At 39.8% G+C, this 22,939-nt stretch overlaps 1 long non-coding RNA gene across 1 annotated transcript; it reads left to right on the top strand.

The window, feature by feature from the left end:
- Window positions 1-2,302: 2,302 nt before the first annotated feature.
- On the top strand, window positions 2,303-21,757 carry LOC113981651. Its single transcript, XR_003538481.1, has 3 exons — window positions 2,303-2,557; window positions 19,661-19,834; window positions 21,706-21,757. It is a non-coding gene; the product is annotated as an uncharacterized LOC113981651 (long non-coding RNA).
- The last annotated feature ends 1,182 nt before the right edge of the window (window positions 21,758-22,939 follow it).

The following is a 22,939-nucleotide window of genomic DNA, read 5'->3' as shown; positions in this document are numbered from 1 at the left end:
TCAGGAGTGATAATGGCTGATACAAACAAAGTATTCAGCTGAACTTGTATATTGAACATTTTGAACCTGTATATCCTGTGCTGGAGGGAGATATTTGGCCAGGGCCCATACACACTTCATTGTGCACTGCTCCAAAAGAGGCAGCAGTTATGTACCATAATGCCCTGTCTTCACATATCCCATGTTTTTCTGTCCTCTTTCTAACCTTCTCTAAGGATGTCCTTAAGTTTTACAGTACATTCAAAGAATCTGGATGCAGGATAGCACTAGCTCTTAGAAGTTATTTAGCTACTTGTCACTTAAATCTTCAGAGACTGTACTGTCCACAAGGTCTGTTTGGAGTTCAGAAAACACCTTCTATTTTAGTTTCCATGCAGCTCATGTAAGTGTCACGGGATTTTTGTATTATTTAAAAAAAAAAACGCCAGCAGAAAAAGATGTTTTGAAGCACAATTTTTTTACACTGACATGTTTTTTATTTTTTGGGTGGTTTTTTTTTTTTTCTTTTTTAATGTTTTGGTTAAGAGCTCTTCTCCTGTTGTCTGGAAAATAAATAGCTTTTATATGAAAATAGTGATTTTTTCTCCCATCCTAGGAAGATGCATTCAAGGTCAGCTTTGATAGAGCACAGCTGTGTAACCTTGGACTGAGCTGCTGTGAAAACAGCTGATAGACGTCTGGTCTAGGGCAGACCTCAGCTTGGGAATCATGTTCAGGATCAGGCACTTGCTCTCTGGAGATACACTGCAGATGTGCTGGGCTGGCGGTCATGCACTTCTGATCCTCACCTTGCTTGGCCCTGACCCTACTGCTGCCACTGGACTGCTCTATTTGTTGTGTTTAGAGGCTGTGGGAATGGGCCCCTGTCATAAGGCCATGATTCCTCCTGCCTTGCCGTTCCCTCAGCTCCCTGCCCACCCTCACTCACAGAGCAGCCCTATTGTTTCATCTCCCTGGTTAAACTGTAGCCCCAAAGTGTTATGATGTTTGGATTTGCATAGGTGGATTGTGATTTTTTTGTGATTACTTTCACTAACAATTCAAAATACAGGTAGGCAAAGGCCTAGCTACCTACTCACTGTCTTGTTTTGGTAGGGATTAGAGAGTTGAGCAAAATTTGAGCAAATTTGGGACCCCTTGTTGTAGGCAGGATAAAATGTAGCAAAAAGCTTTGTCATTTGCTCCCATCCATCACTGGCAAAGTGCCCCAGCTTCCTGCATTGTCTTTAACAATACAGCTAATTGTGACCAAAACCTAGAGTAGGATCCCCAAAATTTCATAATGCAAAACTGAATAAGATATGGCCAGGCAGAACATGTTGTACAAATTCTGGACAGCAGAAATAGTATATGAATGGTCTTCAGATAGGAAAGAAAAATTTCAGCCAATATAAGGCCAGCAACAGAGGGAAAACTGGAACAATTAGGAGGCACAGAGAAGGCTAAAATCCACAATACTTATGATGACATTTGAAAAGCCATGGAAATGTGATGAGAGAAGACCAGACATGGACTGTCAGAGCTGCTGTTAAGTGGTACAGTAACTTAATTGTACCCTTGTGAAATAGGGAGTTACAAACTGCATAATATCATAATATAGCTACATGAACTGAAAAGGGACTTGCAGTGAATTCACCTGACATTCAAATTCAGCAAAAGTTGCAGCTTGCATGCATGTTCCCATCTGGAAAGTTTGTGGTGGCCAAGGATGTTGGGACAAGCTGAAAACAGAACCAGAGCTACACTGCAGCACGGGCTTAACTGGCAAGAGGTCCTTCGTGAAAGCTGTCACTGCTGCCATCAACTGTGTAGTCTAGAAGTGAAATACTGTGACTGATCTCAGTCTAATTCCTAGTGGTACACTCCAAATTTCTATCAGAATTAGTGCTAGTGAGCTGTAGTTCCCGAAGAGATGGCACTGCAGGAGGACCATGATGACAGCATTGCTCTCCCTGGTGAGGGGTGATGTACACTTGCAGGTTGTGCCAAAAGACCTTGGTGTATCTGCTCTGTAAGTAATGCACTCTTTGCTGTTTACTGTTATCATTTTGACACTTACAGAAGCATGAAGTCCAAGCAAAAAAAGTTTTTCAAAGAGTATTAGAAAATTTCAGTTTATTTGTTACCTTCTCACATGAGGTGACAAAAACAAACAAGTTCCCTTCCAGCTTTCTGAAAAGATCATCCGAGTTCAGTTCAGTAAAAATACCCTGGAAGCCAATCACCAACCTCTGAAACTGAAATGGAGAACTCAAAAATCCTGATGAGTCCCTTCCAACTCAGCATATTCTATGAAGTTCTATGAAGTTGACATGATTCCTGTTTCATACATACAGCTCAAAGTCCAGAAATATAATAAAGGGTAAAGAGGGAAGTCTGTTACCTATCTAGATTGGAAATTCACACGGTGGAACTGACTCAGGACCAGCCTAACTCTTGCACCCCTACCGATTTCTACTTGGGTGTCAGGTTGGAAAAGCAAGGTCCTTTACTACACAGGCCAGGTGATTTTGCAGCTACTGTAGCCCATGTCAGAAGTAAAGGGAAAAGAGAAATGGTGAGTAAAGTGTGCTTCCATTTACTACTTCTACTTATTTCTTTCCAGTCTACTGTTTTGAGACAAACATTTGCACTCCTCCATTGCTGTTCAATTCTTTAATAATTAATTGCATGAGGGGTACAAGACAAACTGAGGAATCCCATAGTTTGTCTGTGTGACGAAGTTGAAGTTAAGTAAGACTGTTGATTTTCTGCTAAATCAGTACATAGTTATGATGAGTGATATACTTGAATTCTTTTCAAAACCAACACCAAAAAATAATGTAATACCACAAAGTATTGTGAAACCATTAACTGGTTATACTTGGGGTGAGGGAAGGTGGTGGGTAGGGACAAGGAGGATTTTTTCCATTATTTAACTTATTATACATCACTTCCATGTTTTCAAATAATCTGATTTTGTTGAGAGAGCAAAATTTGCTCTGTGGAACTCCACTATCTGTTTCTCTGGTTTCTGGGACTGCGTGCCCCTGCCTTTCTCCCAAAACCTTCTCAACACCCCTCCCTCCTTGTCCTACCCCTTCTTCTGGTCTTCATGGATGGTATGTGCATGTCAGAATGTCTCTATTGGGGAGGACCTCTACCAGATAAGGTAATAGAGGTGGGTTACCTCCTGTTAGACCTTTGCCGCCATATTTCTAGAGTAGAGGAGCTACATTCAAAATCCTCCTTGAATTTTTCCCTGGACCAGTGAGGACAGACTGCAGACTTTGGTCCAAGCTACTTAGATCCCACTCTTAGATTGCAGCTTTATGAATGTGACTAGCCCTTGAAAATGCAGAGTGACTCACACACCATTTCCAGGATTGAGACTAAAGTTGGTTCATGGAAAAGTGAAAGTTGAGTAAGACAACAATGACACAAGGATATTTGTTCATTAAAAACTCAGCATTCCAACTGAATTTTATGGGAAAATGAGTGTTTTGAATTTGTGAATCATCTAATTTGTTAATATTTTTCTTTTCTTTCAAGGAGAACTGACTTAGACTATATTGGTTGTAGATTGGCTATTTTCAGTCTGTTGCAAACCCCATTTCAACTGTTTTTCTGTTTGTATAAAAGTGCATTCCTTACAGGAAAAAGGGCCCAAAGAAAGTAACTATATGCTTGGAAACTCATATTACTGCTTAAGTGCAAGTACACGTGTTTTTGTGAATGTAGAGAACTATAGTGCACCTACACAGACAACAAAGACAAATTAGTATAGATATACAAGGAAGATGCACTTGATAGTCAGTAGAATTGGACAGATGTGGTTATTCATTTATGCCTTATCCACTTCTCTGCCAATATGCTGCTGATCTTCAAAGTTTAAGCACAAGTTATACTTATGAAAGTCTCATATCTACAGCTTCTCTTTTTCAGAGACATGGTTTAACTGCTTCAGTGTCTGCCTACAAAATCTTTGCAATTAAAGATCAAAGAAAAATTGGCATATTACTGGTAAAGGAAGGATTAAAGCCATCTGTAGCCTGGGTAGAACAGGGGGTCCTATTGCCGTCTACAGAAGGTCTGACTCCGCTGGAGAGTGTGCCTAACTGAGCTGTACTCCCTAGAGGAAAGGCAGACCTGTTTATCCATCATGTGCACAGTGAAGCAACATTAGCATGATACATGCTTACCTGTGGCTAGTTCTGGGCTTTGCACACCTGTGGAAGCTGTTGGAGCCTTCTTCACAGCTAGTCAAGATTTGCAACAGAGGTTGGTATGACAGGAAAGCTGCAAATATTCAGGTTTTCTTGACAAGTTGGAGATCTTTTGGAACTTTTTTCTCTTAGAAAATCCACCTGCTTTTGCATCAGGGAGCCCCTGTGGATACAATACAAAGGCCTTCTGCCTTGAGTAGCAGACCTGTAGGGTCATTGCTGCTTCATGGTCTACAGTTTGCAAAACTAAGGCTGAATCTCTCAGCTCTCTGGTTTGTTTGCAGTTATAAGTGTCACAGCCCATGCATCACCCCTCTATGAGCAATGGCAGGTAGGAAAGTGTCTCATGTAATAGCAGCACTGTGGGTTAATAGCTGCACCCCATTCTACACATCTCTCTTGATGTTAGGGCTATGTTGAAAAAGACAGTAATGAGTATTTTTAAGGCTGCCAGTATTTCTACAGTGTAAGAAGACAGGTATCCCATGCTATAGGTGGCATTTTCTTTGCAGGCATCTCTGAAATACTATCAGATTTGTCTGCAAGTGCCATGCAGCTAGGATGGTACCAAGCATCACCTAAGTGCTGTTCAAAAGTAGGTGAGAGAAAGTCTTTGTGAGATAAGTGTAGAAATAAATCCTGATGAATGCAACTGGGTGGATCAGATAATACTTGGAATGATTCCAAAGCTTTCAGATACATGTCTCAATAGCTAGATAAAAATGTGTCATCTAGGGTGTAGTGCACAAATGGAACAGATAATTCTGTGCTTGCCATGCATCTGGGTTAGACTACTACATGCAATTACTTAGCTAAATAAAGAAAATTTGATAAGAAAAAATTTTGCAACTCAGTACTTCCTGATGCTAAAAAGCTGTTCGCCTGTGGAGGTGTTGGCAAGCGTAGCTGCAGGACTAGTGTGGAGTCCAGTTTGCTGCCTGCAGGCAAGTAATGTCAAATTCAGTCCTTCTACATTTTAGTGTAACTTTCTTCAACCGGAATACCCACCACTTGAACAGGCTAGAAATTTTGTCCTCAGCTAGAATGCAATTTGTGAGGTTGGAGTGATGTGATTTTGGGGGTATTGGTTTTCTAGATAGTGTCAAATTGATCCGCCTGTGCATATGAGAGCATTGTGAGTTAATGTGAATCATGAGATACCGTATGCTATCATTCTGGAAATCGTTGGTGAGATTGCTTCCTTTCAACCAATAAATTCTTAACTGTAAATAAAGGTAATGTACACTGAGACCACAGAACAGAGCTTGTATTCGCCTGCTAGAAAACTGTAGGTGTATTTATTATTCAGTAAGGCTTTATAAGCAAACACTGATGCTTATAGAACAACTCTAAGTATCCACATTTCATTGAGAAAATCAAATGTAATCATGGTGGTGTCAGAGGGCAAAAGGGGTGAACATTGCCAAGTAGTTGGGAGGCACTTACATGGACAAACACCATTCCCAGTCATGTAGCTACTCTATACTTAAAAGTGTGTATCGCTTGTCATAAAACTATGAGGATTTCTTAGTAATATAATATCCTTCATTGTAGAAAAGAGATGCCTGTGGAGAATACGTCAGTGGTTTATAAAATCATGAAAGTCATGGGAAGGGTGTAAAGGGCCCACTCTTTCTGTCAGTAAAAGAATTAGAGAATTTTAAGTGAGAACGTCAGGAAGTAGGCTCAGATGAGAGATGGTGGCTCTTTACAACACAGAGCACTCCGCCAAAGGATGGTATCGTAGGTAGGAGCTCACCTGGGCTCAAGATATCACTAAAAATTTGGGGAAACGATACAGTAAGCATAACTAGGTATGTGGAAACTACATCCAGTTTAGGAAGATCCTGACATGAAAAGTATGGGAAGCTAGGAGAGTTGTCTAGGGAATACTGTACACTTGCTTTTCTTTTCTACTCTTTCTCAGCCATAGCCTTAATGATACTGTTGAAGATAGGATAGTGAGACCTTTGAGCTCATTATTTGGAACTGTGATTCTGATGATGATGATAATGGGGTAATTGGTTTGTGGAGTGACTAATATAGTGGTAAAAAGAATCTTGGGAGTCTGATAAGTAATTTATTGCAATAAAATAGAAATAAAAATGTAACAAATAAAATTTTTCCCTCTACTTGTAGGCTTGTACTGGTGCCACTGTGGTGTCTCCTAATTCAAACAACTGAAAGAGGAAGAAATTTTAGCCAGTGTTCAAAAACTCTTTTCAAAAAGAGAAAAATGGCAGAGAATCAACTGAAGACTCCATTTCTGATTATAAGTACTAAAAAAAAAAAAAAAAAGGAAAAATAAGGGTAGCAGACTAAGAAATACAGACACTCTTCAGCTGTCACTGTGAACAGTGAAATAGTAAAAATTTGCAAGCCAGACTTCTTAAACTGATCTCACATTATCCCAATTTGACATTTCATATCCTGTCAACTGAATTGACAGGATATGAAATGTCTGGACTAGACTAAAGACAGTCATCTGTTGATTTTGGGTGTACTTCTGCATTTGTGCATCAAGTGTTACTTCACTGTAGTTCGAAGAGAAAGACTACAAGACAGCCAAGTGTTAATCATTAAAAATATTCAAAGCTATGTCATGATGCAAAAGCAACAGTCCAATTTGAAGGTGAACAGAATGAAGTCCCAGCAAACCAGCTCTGGTAGGAAGCCCTTTCTCTGCTGCAGATGATGCAGCTAAAAGGAGGATACACAAACAGAGCAAATAAAAAAAAAACCTTAGGGATTGCAATGGAAAAATCAGCTGTTGTAGGATTATGACAGGGAAATGGAGGTGCAGCTCCAGCCATCTGTGCACACAACAAGGATACTTTCAGCACAGGGGCAGGCATTTACCATAAGGAAAAGGCACAGGCTGCAGCAGAGCTCTTTGTCTTGCGAAAGAGAAAGAGAGTAGCAAAGAAAAACCTACTGAGAAAAGAAATAGTTAAAGGGAGAAGCAAATACATTTTGCAAAGCAGAAATACACTGGAAGCCATGTAATCCTTGGCTTACATTTTACTTCTCCTTTTGTCAGTTTCCCATAATTATTCTCTTATTCCTCTACTTTTATTGTTTACATGGCTTTTCTGTCTCGTGGGCTATGTTTCTTCGGGTTGTGCAAGCACTTACATTGTGCAGTACTCATTTCCTTGCTTATATTTTAGAAGAGAGTACTTTTTATTTTTATAGTAGTATTTGTAGTAAAGGAAGTAAAAATATTTCATGTGGAAACACTAAGCTGTGAAGCAAAAGTGACCTCTTTGTCTGTGGGAGACAGAAGCTGGATTGTAAGTGCTTCTGGTTTACAAATTCCTGTGCTGGTATTTTCATTGGGATATTGCAATAAAATGTGGCAGGGAAATGAGAGCACCCCATAAGATAACCTGAAATGAAAGGATTGTCCCTTATTGGGCACGACTGGAGCAGTTATCAAACAAGATTGCACAGATTGTGTGACATAATGACAAATTCTTCTTCTGAAAAATTCATTTAACTCAATCTCTACTGTTGATCTTTTGTGTCACCCTAATCACAACATCAGTGGAATGTACTCGAAATGCCTTGACTAGCCCAACAGACAGCACAGTAGTTTTAAGAAGGCTCCAGCTTGTTCCCTTCCTTTGCTGAAGATGTATTTGTAGCAGATATATCTACTTGCTCTTTTCCTCCTTATTTGTATCATCTATATTGGTTCTGTCAGATAGAAATGTTGGTCAAAGTGGATTGAATTTAGGCAGAATTAAAATGACCTTTAGTTGTAGTCTGAGTCCTCTTTGTATCTCCCACTCTTGTCCAAAGAGTGACGTTACAGTGCTGAAAAATTGTCTTTTCTATAATAAGTGCGAATAAGTACTATCACACTGCAACTTGTTGAGTTCTCTAGAGAGCAGCTCTCCCTAAAAAGGGAAAGGAATGGGTCCGAAGTGAGAAATGTGTCATTGCCTCAACACAGATGTTTTTTGCATGTGTGCAGAAACGGAGGGGGCGGGAATGGAAAGGAAAGAAATTGCTGAACTAATCCAAGAATAGTTAGTCCAATATCAGAGGAAGATGATAACATGAGACAGATTTCTCACATTTCCTTATTTGCTATTGTGCAAAAATAGCTAAGTGTTGATAATTGACTTTGTATTGACCTCACAGAGAAATTCCTTAAAAAAATTTTCCATTCACTCTTCATTCCACACAGTACGTGGAAAATAGATGTTGTTTGGGTCCATCATCTCTGAGCTGTGTTCAAAATGTCTTAGATTTTTACATAATTAATGCTGTTGTTTTCCAATGAAGTGAGGTCCATACGGGTAATTATGCCATGGAGTAGTTATGTGGAATTTAAAAGCATTGTGTTGAAAGACAAACCTATGTCTACAGTGTAAATATTGCAAGGTAAATGAGTTTAGCTGAGGGCAAGATTTCTTTAATATACCCATGGGACAAATTCATTACTGAGTCATAGTACAACATAATGTACATTTAAAACCAAAGCAAATTAAAAGCTGGAATGAACATCTCTGTGAACAATAAACCTCAGATCTGACTCAGACTGTGGTGTTTTATGTCAAGGAGTCTTCCCAAGCTTAGTTCTACCTTTGTAAAGTAGGCATGACTGATGCAGATACAGATTGAATGTTTAATGGACTGTCCAATACTCGGCACTTCCAACAGTATTTCTCTGCTGTTTTGTAAGAATTTGAATATATTTTCTATACGTTCCTTTAAATCTTCATGATTTTATTTTTGGCTTGGAAGATGAAGTGGCTATGTGTATTGTTTGTATTTGGAATAAAACAGAAACAAACCAAAAATGGTTTGGGGACCACAGTAGATGGGTTTATATCCAACACTAGGATGTATAAAAATTGGCATAAAGACTCCTTCTTTCTGCCTTCAGTGCCATGGGATTTAAAGGAAATAGCTTTAATGGGCAGCTGCAAACAATTACTAAACTTTTTAATGGAACTCTACAATGTTATGAATCTGTTCTTCTTCAAAAGCACTGATTTTTGTTATTTGGAAAATCCCTTCTTTCTTCTTATAAGTAAATCCTGTGTACCTGATTTCCTCAGAGACCAAAGACTAGTTTGTCAGAAGCCACCATTACATTCAGATTTTGTCTTGGAGGCAAAGAAAGAAGGAAAGCAAGAAACTGTTCCCCCATATGTTTTCATTTCCTCTCTCATACACATTTCTTGTTTTTCTAGGTTTGCTTCAGTGTTCAGGATTTCAAAGCAGTGGAAACTGGCTACTGGTGTGGGAAAGAGGGAGAGTTGTGTGCTTTTAGCAGGAAAAATTCTACCTGTATAAACAACATGGTCTTTTCCACCTGAAAGGAACTGATTGAGAAACACTATCTCTAAGAGGTCTTCTGATCACTGGGCTGGGGAATCCATGGTTAGGACTGAGTTAACAGAATGATTTCCTGAAAATGTTTAACCCCTTACAAAAGTTTGTAAACCCCAGGACTTGGGAAATGGATCCGTGAACAACAAACCAAAACAAAATAGAAAGGTCAGCATAAACCGTCAAGAGATAAAGAGTGTTTTTGGGGGAACATGAACAGCAGCAGTCTGATTCCTCACAAAGCCATTAATGACTTCGTGAAAGAGAAGAGAGGAACTTGCTGCATTCCAGACATGTCTGTAAATATTACACTAGTCTGTTTATTACTCAGTGGCCTAAAGTCACATTATATAGACTATTGAAGGTCAGCAATTATAAAGATTTCTAGTCACTTGTTAACTATTTGCTTTTCTTTCATTGCTACAGTAAAAGAGTAACTCAGACTACTGATTAAACCATGTTATGCACAAGGGTCTGATAGACCAGAAACGACCACCCCACTAGGGACAGCAGATTGCAAAATGCAGACAGAGGAAGGAATGGGAAATAGAAAACATAAGCCAGCCTCTTACTCCTCACAAATGTTCCCCTACCGCTGAGCTAGAAAACTTACCAACTTCTTCTATGTATAGATCCCTTGTAGAACTTTTTTTCCTACTTTCTTGCCTACAGTTTTGTTCAGAGAAGATGCATAACTGTTCTTTTGTTTGTTTATTTGTTTGTTTGTTTTCTTCTTTGGTTGGTTGTTTTGTTGTTTTTTTTTCTTTCTTTTGTATAAAAATGCCTTCAGGAGAGGAGATAACACCAGCCATTCCCTGTAAATCACCCAGGTGCTGAACATCCAGGTACTAGCTCCATCAGTTGAGAGGCATGAGAGTCACCTCTCTTGCTGCAGGATTAAGTTTTGAGTAGAGGACAGGGGACTGTTCAATGGGGAGAAAGGGAGAGATCAGGTTTAATGTCTTCTGATGGAGGTCTTCCACTTTCTATGGAAACATGAAATTCCAGAGAGAAGTGGGGCGCTTGAATCTCTGGGTTGGCAGAAAGGGGTTCCATCTGCTGTGGAAAATGGGCTTGATGTTTTGATTTCCCAGGTTTGGAGGAGGAATCTGGGGACAGGCTTCTGCCCATGTGCTCTACCGTTGGAGCCTTTGGCTGAAAGTGAATCTTATCCCATCTCTTTCTGACAATGTTTTATGCAGACTGATTTTCTGCTATGTTCAGATCATGGCTAGGTTAGGGTCTGCACATGAAAGAAATCTATGCTCAAGGGAAATGTAGAGTGCTGAATGACTCAAACTGGTTAAGATAAGTGTTTTTAGCCATACTGAAAAGCAGAAGTTTAATTGCCTGGAGTGCATCAGTGTGAGAAACTAGATTAACTGCAGATTTTACATGATTCTTCATTTGGCAGCAAGTACAGATTTTGAGGAAACTGGATTTGGCACTGGAGCTTCTCTCTGCAGAGAAGATAGTGCAAAGCAGATTTCTTGCACACTAGCTAATGGCTCAGATAGATCCAGCTGACAGATTGTAAGCTGACTCAAATTTATAAGGGCAGGCACAGTCTCTCTGGGAGTTCCCAAATCAGTTGTTATTTATGGGCACAGTAGAATGTGCACAGTGAGTCCCCCATTTTGTGAGAACCCTTGTAAAACCACAGAAAAGGGAAGGGGAAGTGGTACTTTTTAGCACTGTTGGCAAGTGTGACTGATTCCCGACAGACTTCCCTTGTTGCTGCCCTTGTCTTAGGAGATAGAGTCATGCCAGTTGTGTGGCAGGTACACAGATGGTCTGGTACTTCCTGGAAGACAGGCACATATGCAGGGCTATTGCTCGTGTGAGAGGTAACTCAGATGTCAGATATGCTGCTTGCTTACAGCCTAGCTGGTCTGCATGAGCTGTGTGTGTGCATCCAGGTCTGACACGCCAGGCGGCTAAGGCAAATATAAAAGATCTGCAGATTCTGTCAGTCACTCTGCCAGCTGCAGAGGTAATCAAGACTTTCTAAGTTCACTTTGGAACAAAGGTGCTACAAAGCTACAAACATTTGCAGTTGTCATGAACTAACAATCTTGTCTTCGGCAAAGCTTAAGTTCACTTCAGTACATGGTTCCATGCCATTTCCCGTTCAAGTTATTCCATGGAGAAATACACTTCTGAGCTATTTTAAGACTTGTTGTTAGACCCTAACTACTAAAAAACCCTCAAGAATTAGAATATCGCATGATGTGCTCATTCCTTGCAATTAGTAGTGTCATTAGCAAAATATAATTCATGACTTCTGGATCAATTCTGTGGGTTTGTACTGAGTAAATTCCTCCTCAAAGCAAAAGCATGAATTCTGAATAAGCTTAGAATATTTCATCTCTATTGTCTACTAGGGTAAATAAGCATTAATTTAAGGTGACACGGATACGTGTGCCAAAATGCCTGAATGTCTATGTACAACACAAACTACTTCAACTTTTGTAATTTTAAAAAATCCAGTCTTTGTCACTGTTGTTTGCAACTGCGAATGTACCCTTGTCAGACACAATTATTCCTGATTCAGAAAAGTAAATTATTTGTAACAAGTGATCAAATTAGTAAAGACCCGATTTACATCAGGCAGTTTGTATTTGCAGAAAATGCCTTAAAAACCCTTCCAAAAGCAAATGTATTCTGCAAAACGGAAACAGCAGAAGCATCCTGTGTTTCTCTGCAGTTCAGCAGTACTCATTGCCAACGCCAACATCATATACTTTCTGAACTATGTTTTTCTCATTCTTATGCTGTGCCTTTTGAGGTCACATCGGGCAAGCCAGTTTGGTGTCAAAGTCCCCCATACACGTTGATGATATGAATTTGGATGTTTTTTCTTCCTTGTTTGTCCTTGGAAAAGCGATTGCAAAACCTTTATCAAGTTATCAGTCTCACAGGTAAAGAAAGGGACATAATAAACCCTCTTTTTCATCTTTTCAGGAACTGAGAAGAACACCATAACATTCAGGTAGTAGAATAACAGTGTAAGAAATCATTTACACACAGAAATGTCTAATGGCTGAGAAGTGACAATAAAATGTTTCTACTATGTGTGAGCTGCTTGTTTTGATGAGAACATATTTTGAAATGCTTTAAAAATCCCTCAAGGATGGATTTGTTTTTGATGTTGCAAGAATCCTTCGTGGCTGCCCTTTGCACAAGAACCTGATGTATTATTGATGATGGGAAATCCTTGCTTCTGAGAAAGTCTTGGAAGGACATTTCAAGTGTTTGGGTTGGATTTTCTTTTTTTGTTTTGTGAAATTAGTTTAGGTCATATGACCTGCAGAACATCTCTGGCAGAAAGGGCAAGCTTCAGAAAAGAGATGAGCTTGCTTCATTTGCAATGGCATTTTCCATTGTTTTGCTGGTTTAATTCTGTTGAAATAATTCATATGGCATTGAAGTAACAAAATAACTAATCAGATTGGGTAAGAGATCTAGATTAATACTATAATGCAAGTAAAATTATCACTAGTGAAGAGATGGAAAAGGCCAGATGGAATACTCTTTAAAATTAGAATTCTACATGAGTTTGGTGGAATTATTCTCAAGGCAGAATCAGAGATTCAAAATTCAACGCAAGTTTTTTTGGTTTTAACCTTTTCAGAAGCTACCTATTGATTTCTTAACATGGTGACCATTACAACTAATGCCTACTCAAACAATTCAAACTTTTTATTTCATTTGGGTTATGGATTAACTTATTTTACTTTTTTTTCTCTTCCATCTCAGAATTTAAAAAGAAATTTCATTGCACTGATTTTTCAGTCATGTCACAGTGTAGTATGCCTGCTTCCACATTTTCTCTTTCTATTTAGTGGTAACTGCTATACGACTAAAGCTTGAAAGAGTCTTTAAAAATTATACCTATGATATCAGGCTATTGTTTTGAGGAAAAAGAGAAAATATATTAAGACTAACATAAGTTTCTTTTTGAACTGCCACAATTGCATTTAATTCACAGACTGGTTCTGGATTAATACCACTAGCCCGAGAGGTGTTAGATGCCTTGTCTAACTTGAAATTTTGTCAGTCACAAAAATTCATTGTCCCTTGAGGCAAATATTAACCTAGCCTTCCTCCTGCAACGATATTTACTTTTTATATCTATAAGCCTTGATTTTTAATCATTGCTGTTGAGTCAGTGTCTGTTCAATATCTCATACAACATAACATTACTGGCAAGAGTAAATTTTAAATCTCCTTTTTTATTGAAATACTGTGGTGAGGTGTCTTTATGTGATGTTAACAAATATTTGGGGAACTTATTTACAATTGCTCTCCAAGTGCATGCTACAAATTTATAAGTAGGCTTCATTAGGAATGTGATTTTGGTCTGTCAGCTTTACTTTTCTACAAATGATGGAGCATGACGTAAAGATACATAAAGAGGACTCTTGCTGTGCTGTAGGAGTGGCCAGGTTTGACAGCTCCAGGTGGCTGTCTGAGGGCCACTTTCTTTCTCAGCTTAGTGTCAGTAGCCTCCTTTAGCTTTCTCTGGCCTGTGGAGGCAGATGTTCCTTTAAATGGAGAGATGGACTCTGATCAAGGAACTCAGATGTAACCACTGGAGCTTTGTTCTCACTCGCTGATGTGGACTGCACTGTGGGAGCTCAGCATTTCAGGCAAACATTCCCTCCTTTCAGACACCCCAGTTCATTATGGATACCAATTCTGATACCACTACCAGGCAAACAAGAGCCCAAGACTGCAAAACATACACCTTCTTGCATCACCTGTGTAAGCAGCTGCATTCAAGCATCAGCCATGTTGCCCTTAACTATGTGCAGTAAAAAAAAAAAAAAAGTAGTTTACGAAAGAAAAGCATTAAGAAGGCAGTCACAATTTAGGTTAATAGCAGGACATAACAGATAAATGCGACAGGAACTATAGGAATGTATTTATAGGAATGTAAATATGAAAGAAAACTGGTTGGAGAGTTGCACAGAAATATAGCCTTTAGAATCCATTCTACTTTAACTCTTTATCTCCTTTGGGATATGTGTATCATTCTCTTAAGAACAGAACAAAAAACTAACTCCAGGTTGTATCATTTCACATTTTATGTAGGTGACCACTATTTGATGTTGTATGGATAGGAACAAATACAAAATGTGTTTTAATGAAATGTATTGTACCCATAGATATCACAAATATTTGTTCAAGCACAGATAAGGCTGGAAAGGGTTTAATTGCTGACAGTACTAATGGAAACATCTGGGGCCACACTTGCAGTGTCAAACAGTTCCATTTCGTTGAGCAACTGATTTCCATAAAATCTACTGTAATTTCTGCCCTTGTGAAAATTGTATTTTTATTAAGGCTGCAGAGAAGAAACCGTGGTCCCCTTCAAATCAGGCACAAAGTTTTCATCTTTAAAATCCAAAAGGATACTTGAAAGGAGACAAGTATAATTATTTCCATTTTACAAATGGGAAAATAAAGGGAAATCAATTAGATTACCCAGATTGTCACATGAGCACATCACTGATAGCATTTCCTGCCTTCAGTGTACAGACCCAAAGCCCAGCATAGTCGCACAACATTACTCTAATCATGTTGTTGTTTGAGGCACCAGCCTTGTTTTTCTCAGGTGTTAAACAATTTCTATTCTATTTTTAAATTATTTCTACTGAGATGTGAATGATTTGTGTCCTAAAGGTATTCCAAGGTGTCTGTTTCACCAGTGAGAAGCATTGTGAAATGGGAAACAAATACCATGCATTTGGGTAGTCTGAAGTAACCTCAATCTTCTTTTCACATTTCTCTCTTTTTTATTGTTTCTTAGTTTAATTTCTAAAATTTTATCTCTTTTTTCTATCCATCTCTTTGTCTCTTCCCCTTTTCCTTCTCTCCTTCTCTCTTGAGGTTAGCATAAGTACAGCTGTTAATAATACAAGATTTGTTCATCTAAATATTTAAACAGGGATTCTTTCCAGTAGACAGGAGGAAGAACACTGCCTACAGGGCATGTTGTGCCAGCTCTTCTAAGACATTCCTTGTTATTTTTCAGCAGCCAGCATAATGATGTGGTTGAATAACATCAAATGAAGTGAGATAAATATCCTTGTCCTGCACGCCTTTGGCTGAGTCACAGGATCCTTTTCATGACAGCAAAAGCATTTTATAAAAATCCTTTTACTCTGTCAAAATAACATGTATAGCAGGTGACTATTCGTTCATCCAGTAGTTCATTCTAAGCTTAGCAGTTTATTAATTCTTAAGTATTCTGTACAAAAAGTTAAAAGTTATTTGCAGAACCTGCAAACATAAAAAAGCAGCAAAATAACAACTTGCAAACTGCCATTTTTGAGAGGAAATGACTGCAAATATCAATCCAAATTTATTTCAACATTAGAACAAACTACTAATGGTATTTTCCTTAATAAAATACCTGTTTAAGTCTTTCAGTAGCTGTAATTCTCTACTGTTAAGTTACACTGCTACAAGTGAACAAAAGAATGTGCAGAGAACTTTTGAAACCTGAGTTTTCTAACACCAACCTATGATTAAATTATGATATTCGCTATGAACATATATGGATTTATTCCTGATTCTAGAGCATCCAGTCTGCATTCCAGCTTTAACTTCTGTTGCCTCAGTGCCATGCTAAACTGGGACCTCACCCTGCTGTGAGAGCCATCTCTTGAGGTAATGTCTGTATCCTGCTCTTGCCAGGAAGGAAGAGGACCAGAGCACTTGCTCTCCTTTTGTGCCTTGCAGGGTGCTGGGACAGTGCAGAGTGCTCAAGGGTGATTATGTGCTGCCAAACTGAACACTCCCTCGTGTTGTCTGCATTAGGGCAGATCTTCTAGCTCCTGGGCTGCTCTCATGCTTCACTTTGCAGGCACAAAATGGAAAGGCTTTATACTTCCTGCTCTCTGTTTTTCATGATTCACAATTTATGCTGGATCATGATAATGGTGAACCTCCTTTTCTGTTTTATGAAATCTAAGGATGTTTTAGACATTTCATACCTATTGTAATAGCATTCCTTTTGCTGAAACCAGTGGAAACATTTCTGTCAACTTGAGGGAGAGGAGGCTTTGGCTGGTAACTTTCTTCCTGCATTTGTCTTTTGTTACTTGGCCAGTTATTTTTCCTCCTGCTAACAAATAGTAAATGGGGTAACATCAGACTGGAACCCTGTCACTAGTGGGGTTCCACAGGGCTCCATCCTAGGCCCTGTGCTCTTCAACATCTTCATAAATGACCTGGATGCAGGACTGGAAGGGATACTAAGCAAGTTTGCAGATGACAGAAAACTTGGAGAAGCTGTTGATTCCCTTGAAGGCAGGAAAGCCCTGCAGAGAGACCTCCACAAATTAGAGAACTGGGCAATCACCAACCATATGAAGTTCAACAAGAGAAAATGCCGGATTCTGCACCTGGAATGGGGCAACCCTGGATGTTCGTACAGACTAGGGAATGAGATGTTGGAAAGCAGTGCCATAGAAAGGGACCTGGGGGTCCTGGTTGACTGCAAGTTGAATCTGAGTCAGCAGTGCCCTGGCAGCCAGGAGGGCCTGGGGGGCATCAGCCACAGCATCGACAGCCAGTCGAGGGAGGGGATTGTCCTGCTCTGCTCTGCACTGGGGCAGCCTCACCTTCAATGTTGTGTCCAGTTTGGGGCACTGCAATATAAGATATTAAGCTCTTAGAGAGTGTCCAAAGGAGGACAGCAAAGATGGTGAAGGGCCTTGAGGAGCCACTGAGGTCACTTGGTTTGTTTAGCCTGGAGAAGAGAAGATTGATGGGAGACCTCACTGCAGTTACAACTTCCTTGTGAGGGTAAGAGGAAGGGCAGCCACTGCTCTCTTCTCTGTGGTGACTAGTGACAGGACCTGAGGGAGTGGCCTGAAGTCAGGGAGATTAGGTTGGGTATTAGAAAAAGATTCTTCCCCCAGAGGGTGGTTGGGCACTGGAACAGACTTTCCAGGGCAGTGGTCACAGCACCAAGCCTGACAGAGTTCAAGTGTTTGGATGATACTCTCAGGCACATAGTGTGACTCTTGGGGCTGGTCCTGTGCAGGGCCAGGAGTTGGACTCAATGATCCTTGTGGGTCCCTTCCAACTTGGCATATTCTGTGATCCTGTGAAATGTTCCAGACCACTGTAGTAACCTCAAAACCTTTTACAGCACTAGGTAGTACCAGTATCTGCTTTCTGTATCTGTCACTTTAAATGACAGTCTCATTTAGCAACAAGTAAACATGCTTGCCTCTTCATTCCTGTCATTTTCCACTGATTGAATGAGTGAAGTATGAAGACCTGGAAGTGTTGCAACATCCTGGTGTTGCAGCCTGCCTACAACTGGCCTGTTTGCCAGCAGTGAAGAAGGCTAAAGGCAAGTTTGATGACTCAGTGTTGGGGGTGGATTGGACAGTGGAACTGGTGAGGAGTGAGAAAGATGGCTGTGGCTCAAGCCTCATTCTTCGGATGGAGTTGACTTTTTATTTTGCTGCAATTAGCACTAGGGGGGTGGGATTGGGCAACCTTGCCCAACTTAGCACCACTACGAGTTCTTTCCAGCTCCTCCAGAACCCTGTGGAATTTCAGTATCGTTTTCTGTGGCATGTTCACTTATGTCAATGAGTGCCTCCAAAACTAACAAAAGAGGAGTCAGGGCAGGGAAGCGGAGGAGGAAAAGACAAGCAAGAGAGCCAGCTGAATATTCTTGCCAAGTTTTGCTAGAGCTGTGTGACTGGCTCTGTTATTCAGGTCTCATGGCATTTACTGGTGGGCTGTAAGAATACAGGGGTTTAATTATTAGCATGAAGGGCATATGGTTGCTGGATGACCAGATGGGAAATGCAAATGAAATACTAAAAATATAGCAGTATTTTTTTCTCACCAAGGGTCTGTCTGACAGATAGGGTTTGTATTGTGGGTTGGAATCAGAGGGGGTTGTGATGTTCTCAGTAAGAGAAAGACAAAGAAGGAGAAAAGAATGGGAAAGTGGTAGCCCTATCATTAGGTACTCAGTATTTGAGTTCAGCAAAAATAGCCATGTTGTAAGGGAGAGAGGTGATTAACATCAGAAAATCTACCTGACCTGTCTATTTTCACTGCCATCATCCTAGGTGAGGAACTGGCAGGCCTATGGGAGTGGTGTCTGGAAGGATTAAGTCAGGCAACTGGCGGTTTTTGGGCAGTAGGAGAGTTTGCAGAGGCTGCAAGGACCCCAGAAGACATAGGAAGAAACATGGGCTGCACAGGGAAAAGGAGCTGTAAGGGAACTTAAGCTCTGAAAGCAGTCTCACACTCCTATCCTCTCTCACCACATTCCTTGCATAAGCAGGCAGCAGCCTGCTCCTCTCTCTGTCCTGGTTTCCTGTGTGCAAAGCTTTTCTTGGCTGGATATGCTCCTGCTTGGTTAGTGCTCGCAGGCCACCTGGGTTCTGGGGATGGGTTTCTGGTGCAAAGGCTTTTCTCAGGCTCTGTCACAAGATTATTATATTTTGACCCTGGTTCCTTGGCACACGTCTTGCCTTGGTCTACAAAGTTCTGATAGACATGTATTTAACACCTGAAATAGAACATGGTCATATTTGTTTAGGTAGCTCTGAGCAGATTTTTTGAATAAGTGTAGTACTTTTCCTATGTTTGGGAAAATATTTTCCTCCATGTCCTAGTTTCCCTTTATTATCTTAGTATACTTTGTAATTTAGAAGCAAAAGCACTAGCATGCGGGCATAAGGATGTCATAGGCAGGGGAAGGGGCTTCAGGTTTTGACAGTCTCTGCAACAATAATGATCCCTTTTACACCATTTTTCTCATCTGAACACACCACAAACTTCTTGTCCCTCCATACCAAAACTCCCTTGCTATCTGGATGTGTCTTTCTGCTACAGCAAAATTAAACACTCTCACCACTGGTATAAAGATAAATTGTGAGTAATTCAGACTTGCACAAATTTAGGTGCTGTGATTGACCATTACCCTTAAGTAGGGCAAGGAAGTATGATGCTGCACTTGAAACTGGCTTGAGACCAATGTCTGCACCCTATAAAAATCAGAGCCTCCCAGATGAAGTTTGCATGACTGCATGTGGGTAAACCTTTCTAACCTGACTCCTCAGGTGAGATTCCAACCTGGTGCACAGAGGAACATGGCTCCCCTTCTGAAGTTCTGGGTTTCCAGGCAGATGTACAACAAGCCATCAGCCTCCTCTCATGGGTCCACCAGCTTGTCATGCTATCCCAGCCCCTTCAGCCACAGCTCCCCCTACCCTGAGGCCTTCCAGCAAGACTTGGTGAGTGTGGTCCTCATTTCTTCCCTGTTTCCTGCACTTTAAAATGATTTCCCACTTGGAGTCATCATGTGGCAATATAATACCCTGGTAGTTGAATGAAGTGCATGTAACTCCATGTGCTTTTGTTTCCAAGACCATATCAGTGCTAAATAGGCTCAAGAAATAAACCTATCTTTTCCTAATAGGTGCTTGCTGCTCTGCAGTATCACAGGTAGTTTTCCTTTGTAGCCTGATCATTTAATCATTCTCTTACCCTTTTCCATATTAGTGCTGATCAAGCAAAACAACTCAGACAGTCAGCAAGAGGAAGCAACTATTATTTACATTAAATTTTGACCAAGTGAATGCCCTGATAAACCAGGTCACACAGGATACAGATTCTGCTTGGTTTTTCCTTGCAGGTTCTCTTCTTTGCCATAAAGGATATTTACAAATATACTATTATTTCTACATGTAAATGACATTTTTGACACCCCAACGAGTTCAAATTAATGTTTGAAACTCAATTTTAAGAGGAAATATTTAGTATCAGACAGAGGAGATTGTGGAGATTTACGTGTTACTTCTCAGTAGAATATTGGCTGTTAATAAGAGTTATGGCTTATTCCAAATAACTGCAAGTAACAACAGCAAAGATGATGAGGGCTTCCTGAACCAGCAACAGCAGTTGCTGAAGGAATAATGGGCCTTCTTGTGGCAAAATTAAGTCCTGTAGATTTTGCAACTGAATGCCTTTTGAAATTTTTTTCTTTACACAGAAAATTGCTCCATGCATGGCCTGTGCTAATAATCAAACGCATCTTAACTACATTTTGCACTATAAGTAAATTTAGTTGTTTGAAAAGAAATATTTAATCTCGCACTCTTTCATGCATTGCTACTAAACTTGCGCCATAGTTTCATCTCTGTTGAGCAAAACTGAGAGCATGGACCAATGAAGGACCGGTGCTAACCACATAACCATGGACCTGCTTGAAGTCCAAATCTCAGTAGCAAATTAGAGCACAGCTGAGCTACGTGTGGGTTTTAGCTGAGCAATTATTGGCAGAACCCTAATGGACAGCAATATGAATGTATTTAGCATTCATGCTCTCTCTCCCACCTCTTAGGAAGAACTGTTGTAGGGGATTAACTTGAGGACCAGGCTGAAAAAATCAGAACTGGACTCTTAAAGTATATTCCATGTTGAAGGTTTTGTCACAGGATATAGGACCCCATAGTGTGTTGTGACAAACCGCTCCCTAAATTATGTTATGTGACATTCAATGGGGAACTGTCTTCTTTTCTTCCTGCACTGACTTGGTACTGGGAAAGACTTTTATCTTTGGCTATGGCTCTAGATGAGGCCACGGTGAAAATCCCAAACCCCACTAAGATCTGGGATAGTGTGATATCCACGGGTTTTTCATTTTGAGGCAGTCTGTGAACTCCAGGGCTGTTATAGGCCGTAATCTGTGACTCTTCATGATTTCTCAGTGATTAAGGACTGCTTACTACCTTTCTTATTAACTAAAATACAGCAAAAAAAAATAAAAAAACACCATACACGACTTTAAATAAACAAAGAAGTATTTTAAAGTGAGAGACCAACTAAATCCATGACACTGAGATTAGCTCAGTTGGTTAAAACTTGGTGCTAATAACACCAAGGTCATGGGTTCAATCCTCTGTATGGGCCATTTGCTTAAGAGTTGGACTTGATCCTTGTGGGTCTCTCTCAACCCTGAATATTCTGTGATTCTGCGGTATTCAGAATCTGACACACAGAGCTTTGTGTATGCAGTCTGTAGTCATGAAAGCAATGTTCTAAGTCTTTTCTCTAATTACATAGGAATCATAAGAATAATTTTGTTTTGATGTTCTCTCCACAGAAAACTGCCTTTTAAGGGATGATCTAAAAAAATGCTAATTGCTGTACATGGGTGAGTAGATGGCTGAACTAAAAAACCACGTGATTAAGCTTCTTTCCCCCATGCCTAACACTAGAACACCATAAATCCAAACAATTTGGGATCACATCACCATTTGGATAAATAAAAATTTTCTTGTGGCAATGCTTGCTTTTGAAATGTGGATTGTTCCAATGTACTCTTGAGATTTTCTTCTGGAAGCAAGTATTCTGAAAAAATACGGAACAGATATAAAAATTTCAAAGTTATGCCTTAAAATTTTCTTAGCAGAGTAGTCCCGAAGTGGTGAGGGTAGGAGGAGCAGCAGAACCAACTGCAAATCAGTATTATGCTACTCATTTGGCTTAATGAGGTCAGAGCAATCTTGTACCGTTGTTTCATCCCTGAATTTAATTCTGGAATGATCCCTACATTAATTTTTTTTCACCTTGCAAAACTTGTTCTACATTGCATCCCTTGGGGATCAGTGATTCAGAAGATACATCCTTTCTAAATACCAGGTTTCTGCTGCAACAGTTGTGTCTTTTCAAGACTTTCTAGAGAGTAACACATGACAGTAAAGGGGTTGTTTCATGTACATAGAACCCCTTATATTTTGATTTAATAATTCCCAGAGAGTTCTCAGAGGAGAAATACTAAGCATTTTCTTAGGAGAAAAAATTTAAAATACACATAGAAACAGGTTATGACTTCAGAAGATGAAGTCTTTGGCAATTATACTAGTTTAATTATACCAGTTAATGCATCACCCCTTCAGATGTTCCAACACAACTGTTGATGAATCAGACTGAGGAAATCATCAGCTTCAGAAGTGTTGGGAGTGTTTCTAAAAATGAGATCTGTTTATTAGCTGGTTCATAGTGCCTTATAACACTGCTGCATAAACAGCTATGCCAGCACGACTGAGGAAAGTGGCAAAGTATGGGAATGAGAAATGTATGGGAAAGATAGGGTATGTTAATTGGCAATAATGGCAAAGATTTTGTCTTTTAACAGACAAAAGTTTGACTTTCTCCTTTATAACTATATAGTAAATTGTATAAGGCACTGCAAGGTAGTATGCAGAATGTAGAGATGATCTTACAAAGAAAAGCTGTTGGACTGTAGATTAACTGGTTTGCTAATTTTGACTCTTTCAGTTTGTTGCTGTTGTGTATTTAAATATATCATTTCAACATCATTTATACCTTTGCAC

This window comes from Neopelma chrysocephalum, unplaced genomic scaffold (assembly GCF_003984885.1).
Source record: "Neopelma chrysocephalum unplaced genomic scaffold, ASM398488v2 Primary Assembly neopelma1_96688, whole genome shotgun sequence".
Lineage (NCBI taxonomy): Eukaryota > Metazoa > Chordata > Aves > Passeriformes > Pipridae > Neopelma > Neopelma chrysocephalum.
Note: the sequence above shows the minus strand (reverse complement) of the source record. Positions and strands in the feature narration are given on the sequence as shown.